At 41.8% G+C, this 24,353-nt stretch overlaps 1 protein-coding gene across 6 annotated transcripts in view; it reads left to right on the forward strand.

Annotated features, from left to right (window-relative positions):
* ZMYND11 (zinc finger MYND-type containing 11) overlaps nt 1–24,353 on the forward strand; it is a 132,039-nt gene that overhangs the window by 6,479 nt on the left and 101,207 nt on the right. Inside the window, exon 1 of one of the 6 annotated variants that reach the window (XM_047065185.1) lies at nt 16,424–16,652. The exons of 1 other annotated variant lie outside the window; for it this stretch is intronic. The gene's annotated coding sequence lies outside the window, so the exon portion shown is untranslated. Of the gene's footprint in view, nt 1–16,423; nt 16,653–24,353 lie in introns of those variants that run through there. 4 more of the 6 variants (XM_047065188.1, XM_047065187.1, XM_047065190.1 and 1 more) reach the window with 4 other exon arrangements.

Consider the following 24,353-nt stretch of genomic DNA (forward strand, 5'->3'; position numbering starts at 1 on the left):
AGTGAGATTAATGTATTTGGGATTTCCACTGATACCATATTTAATTTTTCAGGCATTTTATTTATCATTAGAGGTGTTGTCTTTTTAAATTATAGAGTACATACAGTTTAAGGTGATTTATTTTTCTATTGTACTTATAATTTAACCTGTTTTTTAAGTTTATTTTTGAGAGGCAGAGAGGGGGAGAGAGTGTGCACGTGCACACAAGTGGGGGAAGGGCAGAGAGACAGAAGGAAAGAATCCCAAGCAGATTTCCACACTGTCAGCCCAGAGCCTGATGCGGAGCTCGATCCCACGAACCGTGAGATCATGACCCCAGCTGAAATTAGATACTTAACTGAGTCACCCAAGTACCTCTACATATTTCTTATATTTTAAGACATTTAATATGTAATGTCAAAAACCTGTTATCTCTTTTTTGAAATACCTTCTTAGTTTACTACTCTGCACACCTGTATTAACACAGTTTTAAGAAGTCTCTTGTAATCTCTAGTCATGTTGGATTGTTTCAGGTAAGAAACTTCTGTTTGAATAATTTGAAAGTTAAATTTTATTTTCTGAGGATTATTAGAACTAGCTTCTAGTCCCCATTATTTTCAGGTGAACAACCTGAAACAACCAACAAAGCTGAACAACCACGAAGCCAGTTTAAAGTTAGGCTTTCTCTTGGCTCCCTACTTCTGTAGAAGCCAGGGTACACGGCAGCTGGTTTTTAGATGGGGAGGAAGCAGCCCTGTGCACACTTCATTTCCTACTGGTCCCTGGCTTCTTACTGCTTTTTCTAGTTCTACATCATGTGACAACACACAGCTTTTAGAGTGTGTTGTCATATTTTCTTACCTATAAATAATTTTCTCAGTTTTAGAGTACCAGATATGTTCAAAAGCAATTATTAAATTGCTGTTGTTAGAATTGCATTTTTTCCCCCAAGAGAACACTTTTAATAAAATGAGGCACAATGTTTAATAAGGCAAAAATTCACACAGAGGGTTAATATAACATCACATTCTCTTGTGTGTCCTGTGGGGAAAAAAGGAGGTATAGAATTGAAGTAGCTTAAATTTTTTTAGAGCCTTTACCATTACAAAGTAATATATAAATTTGATGTACCTAACTATCTTGTTCTGAAAATAAATTTTTTTTAAAAATATTTATTTACTGTTACGAGACAGAGTGTGAGCAGGGAAGGGGCGGAGAGAGAGGGAGATACAGAATTCGAAGCAAGCTCTAGGTTCTGGGCTGTCAGCACAGAGCCTAATGTGGGGCTCAAACTCATGAACCGTGAGATCATGACCTGAGCCAAAGTCAGATACTTAACCGACTGAGCCACCCAGGCGCCCCTGAAAAGAAAATTGCTGAATCGTGTTGCTGAATTACATTTATTATCATAAAGTTTTAAATATCTATATATTTATAGACATTCTTAATTCACAAGATTTCAAATACATAAAATTAAGAAATCAGACACTGAAAAGTAATTTGACTAAAGTAAAAGTACATATATTTTCCATAGGCGGACCTCAGGCAGTCAGGTCTCTCCATGATGATATTGTTGCAAGGTGATTGTTGAAGTTAATATTCCTTCTCAACATACATCACATCAGTGACCACATCAATGTCAACCATTTAAATTTAAAAGGATTCTCTTGAAATATCAGTTGTAGACAGAAGAACTAACCAATTTAGTAATGTTTTTGTAGGACCAGCAATAGCACTTTTAATGTTATCTCAGTTTCTTTTAACTACAATTTAGAATAAAACAGTTGTATCCCATTTATTCACAGCCAAAGAAAGTAAGTTCTGCTGAGTGCCCATAGTCAATCCAACCATGGCTTTCTGGTACAATGGCATATAAATAACCTTCATTAAACTAGTAAGTTTTAATATTTACTAGATTGAATACTGTACCTTAGGACAAATTGAGACTGTCAAGTCCCAGGAAAAGTCTAGTAGCACCCACATCAGTATTACCCTGTGAGTGTTCAGTAATGTTTGGTGTTAGTGAACTGGTATTTTCTACCTCAATTCTTAATATGGACCATAGAAAAATGGAGATGTTGACATGAAAAATGTTAGAACATAGCCCCTTGCAAGCTAGTGTTACAAAGACACCACTTACAAAATATCCTAGGCTTTACAGCAATAAAATCTTTGTATCCTGCTATTGATTCAAAGTTGGTTAGAAGGCCTAAGATATTTTGTGAGTGGTTTCTAACCAACTTCATATGAATTGTATTTTAAATAGCATCGTCTTCTAGAGTTTCACCTTGAAGAACAGAGTGGGGATGTCAGACGGGTGTAGGACCAGGAGTCAGTGTTTGTTCTTCAGTAGAGGTGCCGCTTCCTAGAATGATTCTAAATACTGTAAATAATAGGAGCAGGATCACAGGAAGTTTGATTTATAGGAAGTAATTGAGAAAAATCTGAATTCTTTCATATGAAATGCTGAACTGAATGCTGGCTGTTGTAGCATCTGCCCGTCGTGTCCTGGACCCCGGGTGGCGGGAGGCTCTGCTTCTGGTCTCTTCCCTGCGCTGAGGCCTGGAATCTGTTACCAGGCAGTGCACGGAGGTCTCTGTGAACGTGTCCTTCACTTTCTCCCCTGGGGACTAGGACAACCCTGTCATTCAGGAAATTTTGGAGTCCACTCTTATGCCCTGCTGTGCTTTATGTAAAACTTCTTTAGCCAGTAATTGTTTATCCTTCCAACAGTGGGTTTTTGTTTTTGTTTTGCTTGTTTTCAGTGAGCAAGTATATTGGTTAATATTAATAATAGTTCGTAACCTTTGGTTGGGTATCCACCTTTCACTTCCTCATTCCACTGCCAATGGTGAAGTCAACTCAAAATTTACTTGACAGTTTGTGGGCATTTACGTTCTCCGCTGAGTCTCGTCTTCTCCACCTTACTGCCAGCCGTCAGTGATTTGTCCCTCAGTTGAACTGCATTAGCCTCAGCTGGTTCGTATTCTGTTGCTTGTTTTTATTTAAACTTTACCCCATAATCATCTTGTCAGTTCCTTGACCTGAGAACCCTGACGGAGATTTTGGTATAATTCCTAGTATGGTGCTGTACATGGTACGTGGAGGTGGACAAGACTGCCTGCATACCGTAGGCACTACACCACCATCTGGGCTCTAAATCCTGCTGGATTTCTCAGCAGAGCTCATTTTCCACTTTCTGTCCTGACTTACTAGAGCCCTTTCTTTTTTTTTTTTTTTTTTCTTTTTTTTTTTTTCTTGAGCATTTTCTAAGTACCTGGTGGTTTATTTTTATTTATTTATTTATTTATTTATTTATTTATTTATTTATTTATATGAAGTTTATTGACAAATTGGTTTCCATACAACACCAAGTGCTCATCCCAAAAGGTGCCCTCCTCAATACCCATCACCCACCCGCCCCTCCCTCCCACCCCCCATCAACCCTCAGTTTGTTCTCAGTTTTTAACAGTCTCTTATGCTTTGGCTCTCTCCTGGGCGAGAGCAGGCTCGTGTGGGAAGTAACATGCTGCACCTGCCGTCCTCTTCACCTGTGCTCTGCACATCTGCCCTCCAGAAGCCTCTCACCTGCTGTCAGACACATTTGACATCTCCCACCATCACAGAATAACACAAAACAGCAGACATCGTGCTGAACTGCACACCTGCTCTGGTTTTCTTTTCTCCTGTACTAACCTTTCTGAGCACCTGTCAAAAGAACCGTTTCCCCCTTTGTTTCTCCACTTCTTCTAGTCCAGTGTCCTCCACCATCGGGTGATTGAAGCTGCTCCAGTGAGGTCACGGTGACGTGATCTGTCGGGCTTCATTCTGTGGTTGTGAGGCACGGTTGACCATCCCCTCCTTGGTTTCTGAAATGCCACACTCTTGAGCTTTTCTTGAGCACTTCTGACTGCTGCTTCTGTGTTTGCCAGATGCTGCTGCCCTTTCTCCTCCTCTTTCTCCTCTTTATTTTAGAGGGAGACTGTGCTCAATCCCACAACCCTGGGATCAGGATCTGAGCCGCAATCAGGAGGCAGACACTCAACCGACTGAGCCACCCCTGCACCCCTGAGATGCTCTTCTACCTAGAAGTGAACGTGAGGTGCCCCTGTGCTCTGCCCTTGGAACCCTGTTCTTTTCCTGCCTGGCTCCCTCCAGAGTCTCATCCCTGCTCATGGTCTGTTATCATCAACATGGTGGTAGTTACTGTATCAGCTTAGATGCTTTCAGTTCAAACTCGGAGAAGACCGTGGCTCACACTGGAAATCCAGGGATAGGACGGACTGTGGGTCATCCTGTCAGCAGCTTGGAGGCCTGTCTTTCCCTTGTGCAGTCACCCCTGCCCCCAGCAGCAGCTTTATTCTGAGACTAGTGCCCCTCATGGTTGCAAGATGGCTGCATCACGTCTAGAACTACTGATACTCAGAGAAGGAGGAGGCTGTTTTTTAGGGGCAAGGGCATCTGTCCTAGAAGTAGAAGTGAGGAGGGTGGAATTACTATGACTGATACTGAATAACTCTCCGAGCCAAAAAGCTGTTGGGGAACTAATCGCTTTCTTTGGCTGGACAATTCTTCAGTGACTTCCCAGTGTCTTACGTTATAGTCTCGAATCCTTCATAATGGCTTATGAAGCTCCTCCCTGCAGTCTGGCTCATGCACACGGTACCACCTTTGATGCTACCCTTCCTTTGCTTCAGCCTTGCTGGCTAATTTTAAATGTCTGGAGGCTTTGGGTTAAATGTCACTTCTTCAGGGAGAGATGAGGGACCACAACCTCTTCCAAAGTGCTTCCATACTTTTTTTTCTTTTTAGTATTTTTTAATGTTTATTTTTGACAGCGAGAGAGATGGAGCATGAGTGAGGGAGGGGCAGAGAGAGAGGGAGACACAGAATCCAAAGCAGGCTCCAGGCTCTGAGCCCTCAGCACAGAGCCTGACGTAGGGCTCGAACTCACAGACCACGAGATCATGACCTGAGCCGAAGTCGGACGCTCAACCCACTGAACCACCCAGGCACCCCATACTTTTTTTTTTTTTTTTTTTTTTTTTAAAGTATGTACAACGTGGGCCTTGAACTCAGTCCCTAAGATCAAGAGCTGCACACACTCCACTGGTGGAGCCCCCTGGGCATGTCTGGCTGCAGCCATTTCTAAAGCTGATGTGATGGGATTATTTTAGAAAACAATGTGCCTTCATTAACCACAGTTAATAATTACATACTTCTTGTAGTTTCCTGGGGACTGCCTCCCCTCCCCCTCGTTCCCAATAACCTGTAAGTTTACAGGTTAAAATCCTTCTTAACACAGTGGCCTAGGAGTTACTAAGCACAGGCCAGAAATGTGAATGAGACCAAACCTTTTTTGACACCTTTCTTCAGGGTTGCAGGAAACACATTTTAACCAAACTAAAACTCAGAGTACTTTAGGAACAGAGGTTGTATTAAAATAACGGGTATTTGGCGCTTCAGCTGTGGAAAGTGCTCATCGGTGTCTGTTGTTGTCTGTGTCCTCTCTTGCCATACACTTTGCTACGTGTAAGGTAGTGGTTAAGATTTCATAGTTTCTGGAAGATGTAATACAACATGGAATTCAAAGATATTATAAGCTTTGATATGTTTATTACATCCATTCAGTATAAAAAACAAGACAAGAATGTGTATTACCCAGGCCTGCGCAGAGGTTAGATGTCAGCTGAAATGCATTCTTCTCTCGATGTTTGCCTCTGTTGCAAGAGTGCGTGCCAGGAGCCCGCGTGCCACTGTCTCCCCCTGCTTTGTGTGCTTGCGATCTGTGATCTGCAAAATGGTCCCATAACTTCTTAGTTCTCCTCTTGTCATTCATTATAATAAAATTCACGTACAGTAAAATAAGATTTGCTCCTTCATGAGAGTAAAATATCCTTAAGTGGACTGCTAAATAATTGAGGGTTTAAAAATTTTTTTTAATGTTTATTTTTGAGAGAGAGACAGTGAGAGCCAGGGAGAAGCAGAGAGAGAGAGAGACAGAATCTGAAACAGGCTCCAGGCTCTGAGCTGTCAGCACACAGCCCGATGTGGGGCTCGAACTCATGAACTGGGAGATCATGACCTGAGCCGAAGTCGGACACTAAGCTGACTGAGCCACCCAGGCGCCCCAAGGGTTTTAAAAAATTCTCATTGAGTCTCATGTAATCAGAATCTACACAGTGGAAAAGTTCACCTGCAAAGTTTGGTCTAATTTCATGCATTAAAGAGATATTTTACAGGCAAACGTATTAGGAAGAAAGAGAGGTCTGTATAAACCGATTAAATTCCTTCAAAGATTTATTTGTTTTAAAGTTTATTTTGAGAGAAAGAGCGTGTGCTAGCAAGTCAGGGAGGGCTGGAGAGAGAGAATCCCAAGCAGGCTCCACACTATCAATGCAGAACCTGACATGGGGCTCAAACCCAGGAACTGTGAGATAATGACCCGAGCTGAAACCGAGTTGGATGCTTAACTGACTGAGCCACCGAGGTGACCCTTCATTCAAACATTTATTAAGCGATAGGTGTTACCTGTAGTATAAGCTCTCTACAGCGGATGACATGGACCTTCCTGTTGTCCCTCTGCTGTTGAACTCCTTAGCACAGTGCTGATGTGTACCTAAATAGTTCATACTCTGTCGCTTCTGAAGTACAGAATTGTTATGTGTCCTTCAAAGTTGATGTTTACCAGTGTACAATCTGCAAATTATGACAGATTCCTCTTGGAAAAAAAATATTTGAGAAACGACGCCTTCTGGTTAACTTAGCATGGGCTGGTATGGTTGCTGTGTCGTAAATAATGGCTTCAAAAAATAATTCTCGACACAAACATTATGACCCTGTTCATAGTTTTTTAAGTTCCTGAAAGACCGTGATCATGTCATTTTAACTGACTTGTTAGGAAATAATGTTATGAGGGACAGGGAATACTCTGCCATGGTGGCAATGATCAGCCTTGGCTGTATATCTAACTGGAAAGCTCATAAAAACTTTGGTTTTCTTCACCTCCCTGCTTAAAATGGTTTGCGGGATGTTTGCTTTATCATGTTATAAAAATGACTATTTAAAACCTCTGAAAAGTAAAGATTACGTTTTATGATAATTATAGTCCATCTTTTTATTCACAGTAATGTTATGTCAGGTCACCACAGACCGGGAATTCACCAACATTGATCCTTTGCTTCTGAGGGAAAAATACAGGGTTATGTTCCCGCTAGCCCTCTGCTCACGTTTTTGTAAACCGAAATGCCATTTCTGTTCTACAGTGTCATTTGCTAAAATCCTTATAAAACAAGCCAGTATATGCAGGCAAATTTAACCTTTTTTCGTATGGTGTCACTTTTTGAAACATGGCAGGCAGCCAGCACTACCTGAGGAGGATGTAGCGTTTTCTTGACCCCAGGTAACCGGACTGTAAATTTCTTGGACTTTCACCTCAGAACAATGCTGTCCACTACACTTTCTGATCTGTTATCATCTCCTGGATCCATGAGTGCAGCTGCTTTTCCATCTTTTGAGCACCGTAGATGTTACCGTAGCACTTTCTGGAGTAGCCTCAGGCACGAACGGGTGCACTTCTCCTGCCTGGTTCTGGGTGACGGGGCAGGTGAGTTGTTAGGGACAGCCCTGTGACCGGCTGCCTGAATGAGGCCTACCTGACACGCGCACCCTCTCCATGAGGCAGCCACAGCCTGCTGTGCTCAGGAGCCCTCGCTTAGACTGTTCAAGCTGGGAGATCACCAACAGAGCGCAGAAATGCAAAAAACGTGCATTAAGTAGACTGCAGAAAGGGCACTGTTTACTGTCTGGGCTGGAACAGGAGGCGGAATGGGAGCTGGGAAAGTGTCCTGTCCTGAGTGACGGTGGCCACAGGTACGGATTTCAGCAAGAGGGGAGTTCACACGTGTGAGTTCTACAGATGATGAGAATCTGCCGTAGGTATGTATCTGAAGTCTTTCTGTGTCAGGGTTTTTATGTTCGTTTCATGTTTGTATCTTTTATTTTTACCCGGAAGTTCATAGCTACAAGTGAAATCTGAGAAAATTCCTCTTATTTTGACTTCCTTTAATTGGACATCTTTTCCTAGTAGTTTTATCTGTAGAGAACACAGATAAGCACTTGTGTAGAAAAGGGTTACACATGTTAAAAAAACGTGAAGACATATTTGGCCTCAGTGGCAATCTTAAGAAAAGCAAAATAAGATAGGATACAATTTTTGCACTTTTGGTTTTGATTGAAAATGAAAACGAGTCGTTGGAGCGCGTGGCTCTTGATCTTGGGAGTGTGAGTTCGAGCCTCATGTTGGGCCTACAGAGATTACTTAAAAAAGCATGAAAAGACCAAAAAATCTAGAGAGGCTAACTGATATCCATAGTGGTTAGAAATCTAAAAACTCATACCCTTTATTTAGAGGAGAACTCCTACCCTCTTACAGCATGACCCTGGGAAACCATCTGTCATCAGGGTGGTGGTCTGATATTTGGTGGGTATTTAAAACAGCTTTTAAAGGAAAAGCGCATCTTTTAAGAAACATGCATGCTGGGAAGAGGTTAGTGGGTCAGTGGTGAACAGTAAGGGAGGAGATAGAAAATTAACAAAAGTCAAGCACACATATGTAAAAAGCATGTCTGATTTGCAACCTGAGCTCACCACAGGACATGTGGCAATGTCTGGAGACCTGGGACATTTTTGACTGTCATGCCTTAGAAATTATTGGCATCTAGTGGGTAGACGTCAGGGATTCTGCTAAGAGCCCCATAGCACAGACACCTGCTCTGTGACACTCCGAGGTAGGTAGGTAGGTGTCTCTGTGCATGGTGATGACCCTGGGTTATTAGGGAAACGTGTTTGCTATCTCTACATGCTGTCTAAGCAGCTAGACTGTGTCTGATAGATGTTTGACTGCCAGTCACCTTGCTTTAAGGAAATTTTAATGCTTAAAAAAAAATCATCATCAGGGGCACCTGGGTGGCTCAGTCGGTTAAGCAGCTGACAAGCTCAGGTCGTGATCTCATGGTTCATGGGTTCGAGCCTCGCGTCGGGCTCTGTGCTGACAGCTCACGGCCCACTTCAGATCCTCTGCCTCCTTCTCTCTCTGCCCCTTCCCTGTACTCTTTCTCAAAAATAAATTAAAAACATTTTAAAAAATCATACTTATTTGGAAGATTTATACATCTTGTTTTTAATTATTTTAAGTTCCAGTATAGTTAACATACAGTGTTATATTAGTTTCAGGTGTACAATATCATGACTCAACAGTTCTTACATGTCTTGTTTTTAAATAAGGATAAACTATTTTTGTATTTTAGTTGTTTTACTTATGAGTCCTGTAACAGTAACTCTTTGGAAAAGCTTTTTTCCTTGCCACGTGATTAATTTCTTAAGATAAATATAATCAGATATGATACATACTTTAGCTTAAAGACACTTATTTAAATTAAAAAAAAAAACGACTAGTGCTGTCACGTTTAGATAGTGTGAAAACCGTACATTTGGAGGTAGATTGGTGGATCATATTCTTTTGAGAGACAGCATAGTATGGTCTGCATTTTCATCACCATCCAGCACATGACTCAGAGTACTTACCTAGTAAAAGCACAAAGTAATTTGAGTCAGATTAGGAATACAAACAAAAAATACCTTCATATTAATATTTTAGGTTATGTAGGTACAGATCTTTTCATTGATATTTGAAACTTGGCAGTATATAATCTGACATTTCTTTGATATTTTTTGGTGGTAGAAGAGGATACTATAAAGAGTTTTAAGTTTTTTTAAACTGAATTTTATAATTAATTGTTATTTTCTGTTATTAAGGATCAGCTACTATGTACAGTATTGAGTGTTTGATACCTAGGTCTTGGGAACTTGAGGAAAGTAATCTAGATTTAAAATACATGGCAGGGGGTGCCTGGGTAGCTCAGTTGGTTAAGCGTCTGACTTCGGCTCAGGTCGTGATCTCACGGTCCGTGAGTTTGAGCCCCCGTTGGGCTCTGTGCTGACAGCTTGGAGCCTGCTTCAGAATCCGTGTCTCCCTCTCTCTCTGCCCCTCCTCCACTTGCCCTTGTGCTCTCTCTCCCTCTGTCTCAAAAATAAGCATTAAGATTTAAAATCTGTGGCAAAGGGGCACCTGCGTGGCTCAGTCAGTTAAGCATCCAACTTTTGGTTTTAGCTTAGGTCATGATCTCACGGTTCCTGAGTTTGAGCCCCACATTGGGCTCCTTACTGACAGTGTGAAGCCTGCTTGGGATTCTCTGTCTCCCTCTCTCTGTCTCTGCCCCTCCCCTGCTTGCTCTCTCAAAAAATAAATAAAGTTAAAAAATATATATATATATGTGTGTGTGTGTGTGTGTGTGTGTATGGCAAAATGTTAATTATTAAAGCACAGAAGATTCATGTAATTCTACTTTTGTGAGACTCCTCACGTGAATAAGCTGTGTCCTTTGGCTTCTGTGACTTGTGTTTTAAGTGTGCAGTTCAGTGGTTTCTAGCACATTCTCAAGGTGGCGCAGCGCTTTCACTCTCTAATTCTAGAGTATTTTCACACCCCAGAAGGAAACCCCGAATCCATTAACATATTCCCCATTCACCTCTCCCAGCCCAGGCAGCCCCTCCTCTGCTTGCTGTCTCTGTAGATGGGCCCATTCTGGATGTTTCCTGTCATTGGGGTCCTAGGGCATGTGGCCTTTTGAGTCTGGATTCTCTCACTGAGCATCGTGTTCAGGGTTCACCCATGTGACAGGTGTCCGTACTTCCTTCCGTTTTATGGTTCAGGAGTTTTCCGTTGTATGAGCAGTAACCTAGTAGATAGACCATATTTTATTTATCCAGTCATCAGTTGATGGATATTTGCGTTGTTTTCATTTTTTGGCTGTTACAAATCACGCTGCTATGTCTATATCCGCACAAGTTTTGTTGGACATAGGTTTTTCTTTTTGATTGAGATCTAATTGCCATAACAAGGTGTACTGTGTGTTGATTTGATACCTTATGTATTTCCATATGATTATACCATGGAGGTAGCCAACACCTCTGTCACATCTCATAGTTATGATTTCTGTTGTGGTAAGAACATGTAAGATCTGACTGCTCAGCAACTTTCCAGTGTATGATGTAGTATTGTTAACTGTAATTACAGTGCTATGCATTATACCCGCAGAACTCATTTATCTTCGAATTGGAAGCTTATACCATTTGACCAACATCTCTCCAATTCTCTTGGTCATTTGCCTAGAAAAATTGCTGGGTCATATGCCTCCTCTCGAGAAACTGCCACACTATTTTCAAAAGCCACTGCATCATTTACCTGCCCACTAGCGTTGTGTGAGGATACAACTTCTCTCCATCTTAGCTGGCACTTGCTTTTGTCTTGTTTTTTTGAGTAGAGTTTTCTTATGAGTGTCAAGTAATATCTCACTTTGGTTTTGATTTGCATTTTCCTAGTGATCCGATGATGTTGGGCGTCTCTTCATGTGGTCGTTGGTCATTTGTTTATCTTCTTTGGAGAAATGTCTCCTTATATCCTGATATCTTTTCGTATCATTGCCCATGTTTTAAGTGGGTTGTCTTTTTATTATCAAATTGTAAGAATTTTTTTTTGTAGAGTATGCATAGAAGTCCTTTTTCAGATATATGCTTTACGAAAGTTTTTGTCTTGTGGATTGTCTTTTCACTTTCGTGATGGTGTGCTATGAAGCACAAAAGCTTTTAATTTTCATGAAGCCCATTTCTTGGTTGCCTTTTCACATGACCCCTCGTTCTTTTTTATACCTGCTTTGTACTCCACTGGGTGGGTGCCCCATGCAATGTTTAACCAGTCCCCTATTGATTTAATATTACAGATAGCGCTATAATAAATGGCTTTTTGCGCATATCATTTGTGATTGTGTCAGTGATATTGCTAGCCCAACTAGTAAATGCATACATGATTTTGGTGGTTACTGCCACCTTCCTCACATGAAGACTGTGGTGTTTGTGTTCTTACCAGCAGGGTGTGAGGAGGGTTGTTGCTGTGCTGCTGTACAGCAGAGGATATTGCCAGGCTCTTCTACTTCCAGTAGTCTGATAGGTGAGAAATGGTAAAATGGAGTCTCAGATTACTCTTCTAAAAGATTTCCGCAAGCACTTGGGACTAAATCTCAACTTTCTATCTTGATGCATTAATCTCTTTTCATGTGCCAGTCCCGCACTTATTAATTATATTTACTAATAATTAGTTATGTATTAATTCCTGGTAGGGTTGGCTCTTCCTCATTGTTTTTCTTTTTGTGAAAATTCTTGCTATTCTTCCTAATGAAGTTTTATGAAACCGTTTTCTTTCTTAAAATTTTTTTTTTTTTTCAACGTTTATTTATTTTTGGGACAGAGAGAGACAGAGCATGAACGGGGGAGGGGCAAAGAGAGAGGGAGACACAGAATCGGAGGCAGGCTCCAGGCTCTGGGCCATCATCAGCCCAGAGCCCGACGCGGGGCTCGAACTCACGGACCGCGAGATCGTGACCTGGCTGAAGTCGGATGCTTAACCGACTGCGCCACCCAGGCGCCCCGAAACCGTTTTCTTTCTTAAGAAAATAATTTTGAATATTTGATTGAAACTGTATTAACTTCTAAATTAACTTAGAAAGAATTGGCATTTTGATGATCCTGAGCCTTTCTACCTGAGAACATGGTATCTTTCCAGCTATTCGATTATACATTTGTGTTTTTCAGGAGCATGTTATAACTCTCACCATATTGGTTTGTGTATTTCTTTTTTTTTTTTTAATTTTTTTTTTCAACGTTTTTTATTTATTTTTGGGACAGAGAGAGACAGAGCATGAATGGGGGAGGGGCAGAGAGAGAGGGAGACACAGAATCAGAAACAGGCTCCAGGCTCCGAGCCATCAGCCCAGAGCCTGACGCAGGGCTCGAACTCACGGACCGCGAGATCGTGACCTGAGCTGAAGTCGGACGCTTAACCGACTGCGCCACCCAGGCGCCCCGATTTATGTATTTCTTTAAGTTTATGACTACTAGATATTTCATTGTTTTTAATCTTTTGTTATAAATGGGATATATTTTTGTTTCTTCTAAATTATGTATATGAAGACACTGCTGCATGTTAATTTTTTATCCTATTAAATAAAGTATTTTGATTGAATTTTTTATTCTTCTTAGTTTTCTGGATACATAATCATACCATCTGTGTGTGCAAATAGAGGTATTGCTACCTTCCCCCCGCATTCCTGTTCCTCTGATTGCTTCCTCTTGTGTAACTGCAGTGATAAGTACCTCCAGTGCAGTATTAAATGAGAACAATGTAGTGAGGACCCATAATTCTTTATTTACTCTAGCAGAGAATTCTCTAATAATTCATTAATGCTGACTTTGTTGCTACATGCATGTATATGTACACATAGTTCGCTCAATTCATTTTTTTTTACATGAATGGATGTTAAATTTTGTCAAGCGCCTTTTCAGCATTTGCAGAGGTGATCATATTCTTCTTAGCCCTTCTCACGTTAATTATGTTAATGTATTTCCTAATATTGAACCATCATTTCATTCCTGGAAAACTGCATTTATTTTAATGTGCTGTTTGGTTCTGTTTGCAAAAATTTTATTTAAGATTTCTGCAAGGATATCCATAAATTTATGTGTATTGTTTATTGTTTATAGTATAAGTTTGTGTGTTTATTGAATCTAAGAAATTCTCCATTTCACCCTGATCCCTCTTATGTTTCTCTCTGATGTGGACTGGATACTCTCCGGTTCTGCCTTAGAGCACTTGCTCCAGGAATTTGCTGTCTGCTTCCTGTGTTCAGTCCTGTTTCCTAGATACCACAGGGTTCCTGGGTCTTCCTTAATTATGGTGTATTTATTCATATTCATAGCTTCCTGAAAAGGGGTGCATAGGGCATTCTTTTCCGGGTTATGTGCAGATGGAAAATCTCTTCACAATAAATTCAACCTTCACTAGTTGATTGTTTGCATAGTTACAGAAATTTGGATTGAAAATAATTTTTCCTCAGCATTTATAAGGCATTCTCCCATCATTTCCTAGCTTCTACATTGCTGTTGAGAAATCCAAAACATCTCAGACTGTGGCAGCCTGGGGGCTCTGTTGCTTTCCGCTGGTGTTCTGACCTTTGAAGGCAGCGTGCTTTGGCCCTCCTCCCATTCCTATGCTGGGCACCTGATGGGCCCTTTCCCCTGCACATGCCTGTCTTCATTGCTAGGTTCTTTCCTTGAATTATTTCTTGGATAACTTTCTCCCCTCCAGATACTCTTTCTGAAACTCTTGTTATTCGGATACTGTATCACCTATAAGATTTTCTCCTCTGGTCTCCTGTTGTGCATTTCTTGTCTTTTTCTTCAACTTTATGGGACATAGCCTAAACTTATCTTCTATTCCTTTAGCAGGGTTTGTTATTCATCATCTTTAAATATTTTCTCAATATTCCTGTTTACAATGTTCTATTTATGGGTTCATAGATACATTTTCTTTTCCATCTCTTTGATGAAATTAGTTATGTGTATTTTGAAAATCTTTAGTATTCTTGCATTTTCTGTTTAAGTCTCATGTCCTCCCCCACCTCCCCTGGTTTTCTGTTTGCATGATATGACCTTTTTCTTTGTTTTATTGAGAAACTCTTCACCAGTGTCTGGTGATCCTTGGCTGTCTGTCCATATTTAAGGGTGAGGCACTAGAAAGATATTTGAAATTCTGTGTGTGGGCTTTACAATAAGGATGTCAGTGGGCCAGATGGCTGCTTCTTAGTTTCCCTCGGACATCAGTGTCTGTGATAATTTAATTTCTCCACAAAGTTCTCATCTGGCCTCTTGCCTGAGCCTGAGATTAGGTACCTGGAATTTAGTGGTAGAAAGGAGCTGCCAGGTATTTACAATTCATCGTGTAGCTTTTTATTGAACCTCCTGTTTTTCGCTTGTATATCACCACCACCCTTGTTGCTGCCAGATGCACTTTCTGGTTCTACCTATTCATAGCCTCTGTCTCCTGTTCCCTCTGGGATGAGGATGGGTGGATGTCTGATTGAACCTGCCTGACGGCACTACAGATGCAGGAGTCTAATGGCTTCTTATCCAGTCTATTAAGTAAGGCCATTTATTCAGCATCCCTGGTTATCCCTGCACCTGCTGCTTCCTGTTCCCAAATTTTCCTGGAGTTGTAGGCCGGTGGCTTGCTTCTCATTACTACACCCCTGTGTAAATTTGATATTTCACTCTTTGGCCAGAACATTTATAGTTCATTTATCTTCTTATATTTTTTCATTTTTTTGTAGAGTATATGTTCATCAAAGATATTTTTGTTTGTTGCTTTTAGAGAAGGGGATAAAATAGAAAAATCTTTATTCTGTCATCTAAGGATTACTTTCTTAAATCAGATTGTTGCCTCTTCTATTCTTCTGAAGTTTAAAATCCTGTTTGTTGCTGCCTATTGAAATTATGTGGAAATCCACACTGGTGTGGTCACTCTGGACTTCGGGTCTCAGCATACCTCTCTGTCTCTTTGCACATTACAGCCACTGTGCGTTCTGCCTTCCTCCATCCCAGGCTTTCTCACATGACTAGCTCTTTTTCATCATTCAGGTCTTACCTCAAATAGAATCTCCCTAATATTCTAGGATCATCAGGATAGGTTAGGTTATGCTGCCATAACAAGCAACCTCCACATCTCAGTGGCTTTAAAGAAGAGTGATTCTTGCCCATCTGACACGTCCCTTACAGATGGTCTGGGAACACTGCTGTGCACTGTCCTCATTCTGGGACGTAGGGTGACACAGCAGCCACCATCTGGCTTTACCCATGGCATAAAGAAAAAAGGGCATACCCTATCAGGGAGAGAGAGAGAGGTTCTAAATCTTCCAAAATGGAATTGGTATAGATCCTTTTTACACAGATTCCATTCGCCAAATCTAGTTATGTGGCCAAACCTAATTTAAGGGCAGTGGGGGAGTTCAGTCCTACTAGTGCCAGGGACAAGAACTACAAACATCTGGTGAATGAACACTAATGACACTGCCATGGCAATGTGACCAGCCAGTGTAAAGGAGCTGTACTAGGCAGGGTTCTCCAGGGACACAGAACCCACAGGACACATGCACGCACACACGTGGAGATTGGTTTTGCTCTTTGTTTATGGAGGCTGGGAGGACCCCAAATCTGTAAGCTGGAGACAGGAAAGCTGGTGTTGCGTTCCTGTCCAAGTAAAGCCAGGGGAGGTGATGGTGTAAATCCCTGTCCCAAGTCAGAAGATGAGATGAGCTGACCAGCCACCCTAATAGGCCCAGGCCCCCCGTGGATTGGAGGAGGCCCGCTTTTGTGGGGAGGGAAGTCGCTTTACTGAGTGCACCCATTCAGATGTTGATCTCACCCAGAAACCGTGTCTAACCAGCCTTGGGCTGGTGGCCTGTGAAATTGACACGTAAAATTAATCGTCTCAGGAGGCCTCACCATTGCCTTTTATTTTCTTTATAGGACTTGGCACTGTCTGAATTCATCTTGTTTTTATGTGTATTGTCTGCCCGACTCCCTTTCTGAGTTGTCCACCACGTCCTGAGTACCTAGAGCAGTGCTAGGCAAACAGGCGCTCATAAACCTGTGTACGTGATGACCCAAAGGCTGGTTTTTAACAGGAGCACGTCATGAAAGCCTTTGCTGCTGAAGAGACTACCGTAAGACTGCTTCTCTCTTTTCTTTCCTGCCCAGTAAACAAAATTGGGTATGCTTTGTGTGAACTGCTGTAGACAGCTAACAGTTTCCTTTAATATTGTAGAGTTAGTGGTTAAGTGTTCAAAACACTTTAGTAAAAGTAGTTAAGAAATCACCTCCCATTTGTAATGACATGGATGGAGCTAGAGGGTATTCTGCTAGGTGAAATAAGTCCATCAGAGAAAGACACATACCATATGATCTCACTCATGTAAATTTAAGAAACAAATAAGCAAAGGGAAAAAGAGAGGCAAACCAAGGTACACTGTTAACTATAGAGAACACACTGATGGTCACCAGAGGGGAGGTGGGTGTGGGATCAAGGATGCACTTGTTATGAGGAGCACCGGGTGATGTATGGAAGTGTTGAATCACTATATTGTACACCTGAAACTAATATAACACTGCCTGTTAACTAATTGGAATTAAAATAAAAACTTAAAACCACTTCAATTAAGAGAAAACAAAGTTATGCCAAGAATACAATGTATGTGCTTGTAACTTCATAAACTTAACTGATGACATCAGTTTATATCACTGGTTAAAATTTTCATCCGGGGGCATCTGGGTGGCTCATTGGGTTAAGTGTCTGACTCTTGATTTCGGCTCCCATTATGATCTCCGGGTTTGGGAGATCAAGAAACGGGTCGGGCTCTGCACTGACAGCAGGGAGCCTGTTTGGGATTCTCTCTCTCTTTCCCTCTCCCTCCCTCTCCCTCCCTCTCCCTCCCTCTCCCTCCCTCTCCCTCCCTCTCCCTCCCTCTCCCTCCCTCTCCCTCCCTCTCCCTCTCTCTCCCTCTCTCTCCCCCCTTCATCTGCTCATGCTAACTCTCTCTCTCTTTCTCAAAATAAATAAGTAAACATTTACAAAAAATTTTCCTTGGCCCAACAATGTGGAAATGCAAAGTTAGTGGTGTTGTCTAAAAGCAAATATTTATACCTTTTTGCTATATATTTTTGTGAGATACTTGTATGTCTTTGCTTTATAAGGAGAGAGACATTTATGTTCTATTTAATTAATTTTACATTACGAAATGTTTAAAAACAAGTCTTTATTCTCTTTCAATCTTTTATATCTTACCAGTTCTTTTTGTGCCTGTACCAATCACTAGTTACTAGTTTTACTCCCTCTTGTTTGCAGATGACATTCTTATGAAAGGAAGTTTGTTTTTTCCTTGAATAAAAAGTTTTCACATTTCACAAAATTTAAGCTTTTTATATTTATGCTGTTATAAGAACTGTAAAATACTAGAGGTTTTAATAAAATTTTCTGTACATTAATATCAATTGGATTTGGACACATTACCCACTTTGGGTAAAATTGAAATTGTTTAAGGCAAGGCAGAAAAACTAACAGTTTGGGTTTCACACTGCAGTTCCCAAATTTTTAGATCAAGATGATATGCCCATTTTGTTTAATAAATTGTTTAAAAGAAAAGTTATAACTCAGATCGTTCATAGTTTCATAGTTTGATTCTTTGCAGACTTCCATTTTTATGATGAAATCTGTAGAGATGGCAAAACTGTAGGTTGTCATTTTCTGTGTGCTTGTTTCTGACATGTTCAAGATGCAACATGAAATTTCTTTTTTTTTCTTAATGTTTATTTATTTTGAGAGAGAGAGCATGAGCAGGGGAAGGGGCAGAGAGAGAGAGAGGGAGACACAGAATCTGAAGCAGGCTCCAGGCTCAGAGCTGTCATCATAGAGCCTGATGTGGGGCTGGAACCCATGAACTGTGAGATCATGACCTGAGCTCGTCAGATGCTTAACTGACTGAGCTACTCAGATGCCCCTGTGAAATTTCTTGATGCAGATATAATTGACATATAACACTGTATTAGTTTCAGGTGTACAGCACGATGATTCAATATATTTATATGTTGTGAAATGATCACCACAATGAGTTTAGTTAACCTCTCTCACCTCACATACATATTTTTTCCCCTTGTGATGGCATCTTTTAAGGTTTACTCTCTCTTAGCAGCTTTCAACACAACACAGTAAAGTATTGGTAACTGTGGTCACCATACGGTCCTTGACATCCCCAGGGTTTACTTATCTTAGAACTGGAAGTTTGTACCTTTCAACCTCCTTCACCCCTCTTCTGTTTCTGAGCTTGTTTGGTTGTTTTCAGATTCCACAGGTAAGTGAGATCGTAGAGTATCTGACTTATTTCATGTAACATAATGCCCTCAAGGTTCATCTGTGTTGTTGCAAATGGCAGGGCATCCTTCCATTTTTATTGCTGAATAGTATTCCAGGGTGCGCGCGCACGTGTGTGTGTGTGTGTGTGTGTGTGTGTGTGTGTGTGTGTGTGACGTTTTCTTTATCTGTCCATGAACACTTAAGTTGTTTTTGTGTCTTGGCTGTTGTAATTTATGCAATAATGAACAAGAAGGTGTAGATATCACTTTGAGATAGCAATTTTATTTCCTTCCAATAAATACCCAGCAGTAGAATTGCTGGGTCATGTGGTAGTTCTGTGTTTTCTTTTTTTTTTTGAGCGTCCTCCATACTGCTGTCTGTAGTGGCTGCACCAGTTTACAACCCCACCAACAGTGCACAAGGGCTCCCTTTTTCTCCACGTCCTTGCTGACACTTGATATTTCTTGTGTTTTTGATGGTAACCATTCTGACAGGTGTGAGGTGATATCTCATGGTTGTTTTGATTTGCATTTCCTTAATGATTACTGAAACGTTCAGCACCTTTTCATGTACTTGTTGGCAGTCTGGATGTCTTTTTTGGAAAAATGTCCACTGCAATTAAGCAGATATCGCAGTAGAGTGAAATGATTTTTTTGGTTTCCCAGTGCATGTAGAAGTTATGTTTACAACATACCGTGGTCTGTTAAGTGTGCAATAGCATTATGTATGAAAAAAAACTATACATACTTAAAAATATTAGTAAAGAATGCTAATCATCACCTCAGCTTTCAGCAAGTCAAAATCACTGGTCACAGATCACCGTGGCAAGTAGAATAATAACAAAAAATATTTTGAGAATTACCAAAGTGTGGTACAGACATGAGTGAGCGGATGCTGTTGGAAAATAGCACCAATAGACTCACTCTGTGCAGAGTTGCCACAAACGTTTAATTTGAAAAAAATGCAATATCTGTGAAGCAGAATGAAATCAAGTACAGTAAGAGAAGTTGCCTATATTGAGACCCTCTGCTACTTTTTTAATTGGATTGTTTGTTTTCTGTTGGGTTGCATGAGTTATTTGTATATTTGGGGGATTAATCTCTTATCAGATACATGATTTGCATATATTTTCCCCATTCTGTAGGTTGCTTTTCATTTTGTTGATGGTTTTGTTTCTTGGGCAGAAGCCTTTTGGTTTGATGTAGTTCCACTTGTTTATTTCTGCTTTTATTGCTTTGCTTTGGTGTCAAATAAAACATATATATATGTGTGTATATGTATTGCCGAGAGACCAGTGTTTAGGAGCTTGCCCCTTGTATTTTCTTGTAGGAGTTTTAAGGTTTCAGGTCCTAGGTTCAAATCCATTTTGAGTTGATTTTTGTGTATGATGTAAGGTAATGGTTCATTTTTATTCTTTTGTAGTGGCTGTCTTGTTTTTGAGACTGTCTTTCCCCATGGTGTATTTTTGGCTCCTTTGCCATAAAGTAATTGAACATACATGTGTGGGGTTTTTTTCTGGGTTCTCTTTTGTGGTTCATTGATCTATGTGCCTGTCTTCATGCCAGTACCATACTTTTTTGATTACTATAGCTTTGTAATACCATTTTTGTCTATAAGAACTTTTCTTCCGGTTTTACTGAGAAGTAATTGACATACAGCCCTGTATGGTCTAAGGTACACACCTAATGATTTGACCTCTAGATTGTGAAACGGTTACCATAAAGTTTAGTTAATATCCATCATCTCTACAGATATGAAAAGAAATAAAAGAACAAGAAAAAGGTGATTTTCCTCATGATGAGAACTCTTAGGATATACTATCTTCACAACTTTCAAATGTACCACACAGCAGTCTTAGCTCTCCAAATAATATAGTTTGCAGTCAGGAAGTGTGATGCTTCCGGCTCTGTTCTTCAGGATGGAAAGGTTTTAATTCCACATGTGTACCCCAAATTTCTATTGAGGTATATTTATTTGCCTCCACAGGCTACTTTATTTTGCACTCTTTGGGGATTATTAAATTCAGACTTCGTCATATGACAAATACTTGTTGACTACCTGCTGTGTGTCAGGCTTGTAGGACATCATGCTGGACATTGGTGAGCCCTATTCTACAGAACACACATTCTGGAAGGAAGTAGAACAAGCCATTACAAGAACTGTGCTGTGTGAGAACGGCCCTGACAGCTACAGGGTAGATGGCTGTGTAAGCTCATGGCAGCAGCTTTTATATTTCAGGAGCTTGAGGCTGACTGCAAGACCCTCATCATTTCCCCACTTTATGTGATTGAGCGGTAGAAAATTGAGTACTGCCCTTTCACTGTTCTTTATTTTTTTAAGTTTATTTATTTTGAGACCGAGAGAATGAGCATGAGCAGGGGACGGGCAGAGAGAGAATCTCAATTGGGGTCCATGTTGTCAGCACAGAGCCCAACATGGGGCTTAGTCTCATGAACTGTGAGATCATGACCTGAACCGAAACCCCAGAGTCTGGTGCTTAACTGACTGAGCCACCCAGACACCCTTACTAACTATTCTTTTGTTATTGATCTCAGTACCGTGGAGTATTCCCAAACACAAAATGAGTGTTTTCCTTAGTATTCACTAGATTTGGAAATGTCCATTATTTTCAGATCTGACTAGAATTATTGCTAATTTGCATATATTTCTGTTATGTTCATAATAAAGGGTAATTACTCCTTTTCTGGTTTGGATTCATCTCCTGGCTTTCCAGAGAGGTTATCTATTCCTTCCCTCTTGGAGAGCCTACCTTAGCCTTTCCAGTGAATCTTAACTGGATCTCAAACATTTTCAGGTCTTTTGCATTTGAAATAAAAGTTCAAATGTGTCTTTTGGCAAAACCTGGTAAATTGAACATATATTCTTTCCTGAAATCCAATTAAAAAGAGTAAAGTTCCTAAATGTATGAGGACAAAATGTATGAGCTAGACTAGGGTGTAGAAGAGCTGTCGTGAGCATTGTGTAAACTGGAAAGAAGTGGGTGAAATGTTTTCGATTTAGCAGGCAGGGTAGCTACGTGCCTGCAGAGGGAAGGACCAAGAAGCATGCCAGTTGTGTCCCAAAATAGGGGAAATCTCAGGAATTAGAATTAGTGGGGTGGTGGGGCGCCTGGGTGGCTCAGTCAGTTGAGCGTCCGACTTCGGCCTGGGTCACGATCTCAACAGTTCATGAGTTCGAGCCCTGCATCGGGCTCTGTGCTGACAGCTCGGAGCCTGGAGCCTGCTTCGGATTCTGTGTCTCCCTCTCCCTCTCTGCACCTCCCAGCTCATGCTCACACTCTGTCTCTGTCAAAAATAAATAAAACTTAAAAAAAATTTTTTTTAAACTAAAAAAAAAAACTAGAATTAGTGGGGTGGGGAGTGGGTGGGGTTAATGACAGGATGATTTGTCCTCGTCTGCACAATACTGTGCACAGCCCGCTCACGACCCTCCTCTGTACTACAGACCTCATGGAAAGGACAGACCAGAGCAGTTCTGATCTAGGTCCACCTGAAAGTGGGTGAGGCCACGTTGAAAACGGGGGTTGGGAGGAGGTCTAGACTCCCACTTCTGGCCATGAAGGACCACTTGCTACTGTGCTTGTGTTCCCATCGCGGACCGTGGGGAACATGGGTAGGATCTGGGAAGCAGTTGTTTGCAGGCCCTGGATGATGGGCAGCGTAGGACTGATCCCTGAGATGAAGAGACAGGAGGTGAATGCCACCATTGCCCTGTTCTCTGCCTGGGGAAGGTCCTACTGGAGCCCCAGTGGAACATGGGGTCCTGGGGAGCTAAGAGGCAGGGAGTTGAGAGTTGAAAGTGTGGGTTATTGCATGGAGAGGGGGCGACTTCTGTCCCAGTTAGGAATAGTGTTTGCTCTGTCCTGAAAATACAGACATTGAGTATTGATTTAACCAGAAATTGGGGCATGATTTTCTCGAGCAGATACAAGGAAGGATGAGGGTGGGGGAGGAATGTGTGTGAAAGAGATGAATTGACATAGGGTGGGAAGTCTGTGGATGAGGTAGGATAATCATGTTATTTATGGATACTGAAGTAAGTACCAAAAAACAAGACTAAAAGTGGTTGACCGTGATCTCTTTAGGGTGGGAGTGTTGGCACTGTTTGGTTAAAAGAAATCTTACACATGTATTTAAGTACAATGAAGATAAAATTCAGATAAACCACAGACCACGTGACATCCGTTTCTTTCCTGCTACCTCTTCTGGGTCTGTCTTCTGGAGTTTGTTCTGTCCCTCCACCTCCCGCTTACTCCTAAGCCGCTCGTCTGGCTGTGGGCAAAACTGCTCTTGCTGCGGGTCACTAGTGACCGGCCTTGTGCCACACCTGGTGGATGCTTTTCAGTTCTTTTTGTGACTTCTCGGCAGCACTCCTCCCTCCTTGAAATCCTGTCTGTGCTCACTTGCGTAAGGCAGCTCTCCCAGATGTGCTCCTCAGTCAGGTCCTCTCTCCCCAGCCCGCCTGTCCTTCATCCCGCTATCTCATCAGCAGATGTTGGTTGGTCCAGTGTCGCGCTCTACTCCGTTCTGTCTTGGGCAGTGGGATCTGCCGTGATGGTTTCAGTCAGCGTGTGCTTTCGGCTCCTCAGCACCCTGACCGCACCTACTCCATGCCCCCCTTGGGAGGTCTGAAAGAGACCTAGGACTTGGTAGGTCCAGACCCAGAGCCCACAACACTCCCCTCTGCAGTCACGGTCTTCACCCTAAACTCCACACGCCAGTTGAAAACACCCCGGTGCAACATGCTGTGTAAGCCAGAAACCTTGACACTCGCCTCACCCTCATTCACAGCCCAAAGTCAAGCCCTGGTGATCTTTTCTGCTCGATATGTATGCCGTAGCAGGGGTAACCTGAAAACCCATTGTTTTCCAAAGCTCCTGTTGGCCTTCCTTGCCGTTTGCCTTTTTTTTCCTTCAACTTTCTCCCTCCTCCCCCTCTGCCTCGTCCTTTCCTTCTGTCTTTCCCTTCCCTCTGCCCTCTTTTTTACCCACCCCCTTCCGCCTCTTTAACCCTTTTTGAAATCAAATTTGCTCTTCCTGGTTGTATAGGCTAGAGCTCCAGTTCACATACAGGGTGTTTTCTTTCTGGGCTAATAACAACTGGGGAGACGTTTCTGTAGGTCTCCTCAGGGGTGGTTCGTGTTCTGACCGTGGCATATGGCAGTGACGACTGTGAGGGTTTGTGACAGTGAGAGGACTGTTTTTGGTTTTCTTCTAAACAAGGCCATTGATCTTCATGCAAAGCCAGGAGTAAGCACAGAGGTGCACTGGCTGGTTGTGGCACCTCCATGGACTCTGCAGATTCAGACACAAGTGTTCCCGCTGGTTTTCAGTGTGTTTGGCCGAGGACAGAAGCTCTGCAGACAGGGCGGTTATCACTGTTACTGTGAGAACAGCTGGCCCTTCTTCCCTCACGCTCCTCTCGCACCCAGGACAAGGCACCTTCTGTGGCTCCCTTGAGGGACCCCTCCCGCACAGGCTGTGGTCCCTGAGGGTTTG

The sequence above is a fragment of the Lynx rufus genome, unplaced genomic scaffold, assembly GCF_022079265.1.
Source record: "Lynx rufus isolate CCGP_SWC_20201006 ecotype Redwood Valley unplaced genomic scaffold, mLynRuf1.p SCAF_7, whole genome shotgun sequence".
NCBI lineage: Eukaryota > Metazoa > Chordata > Mammalia > Carnivora > Felidae > Lynx > Lynx rufus.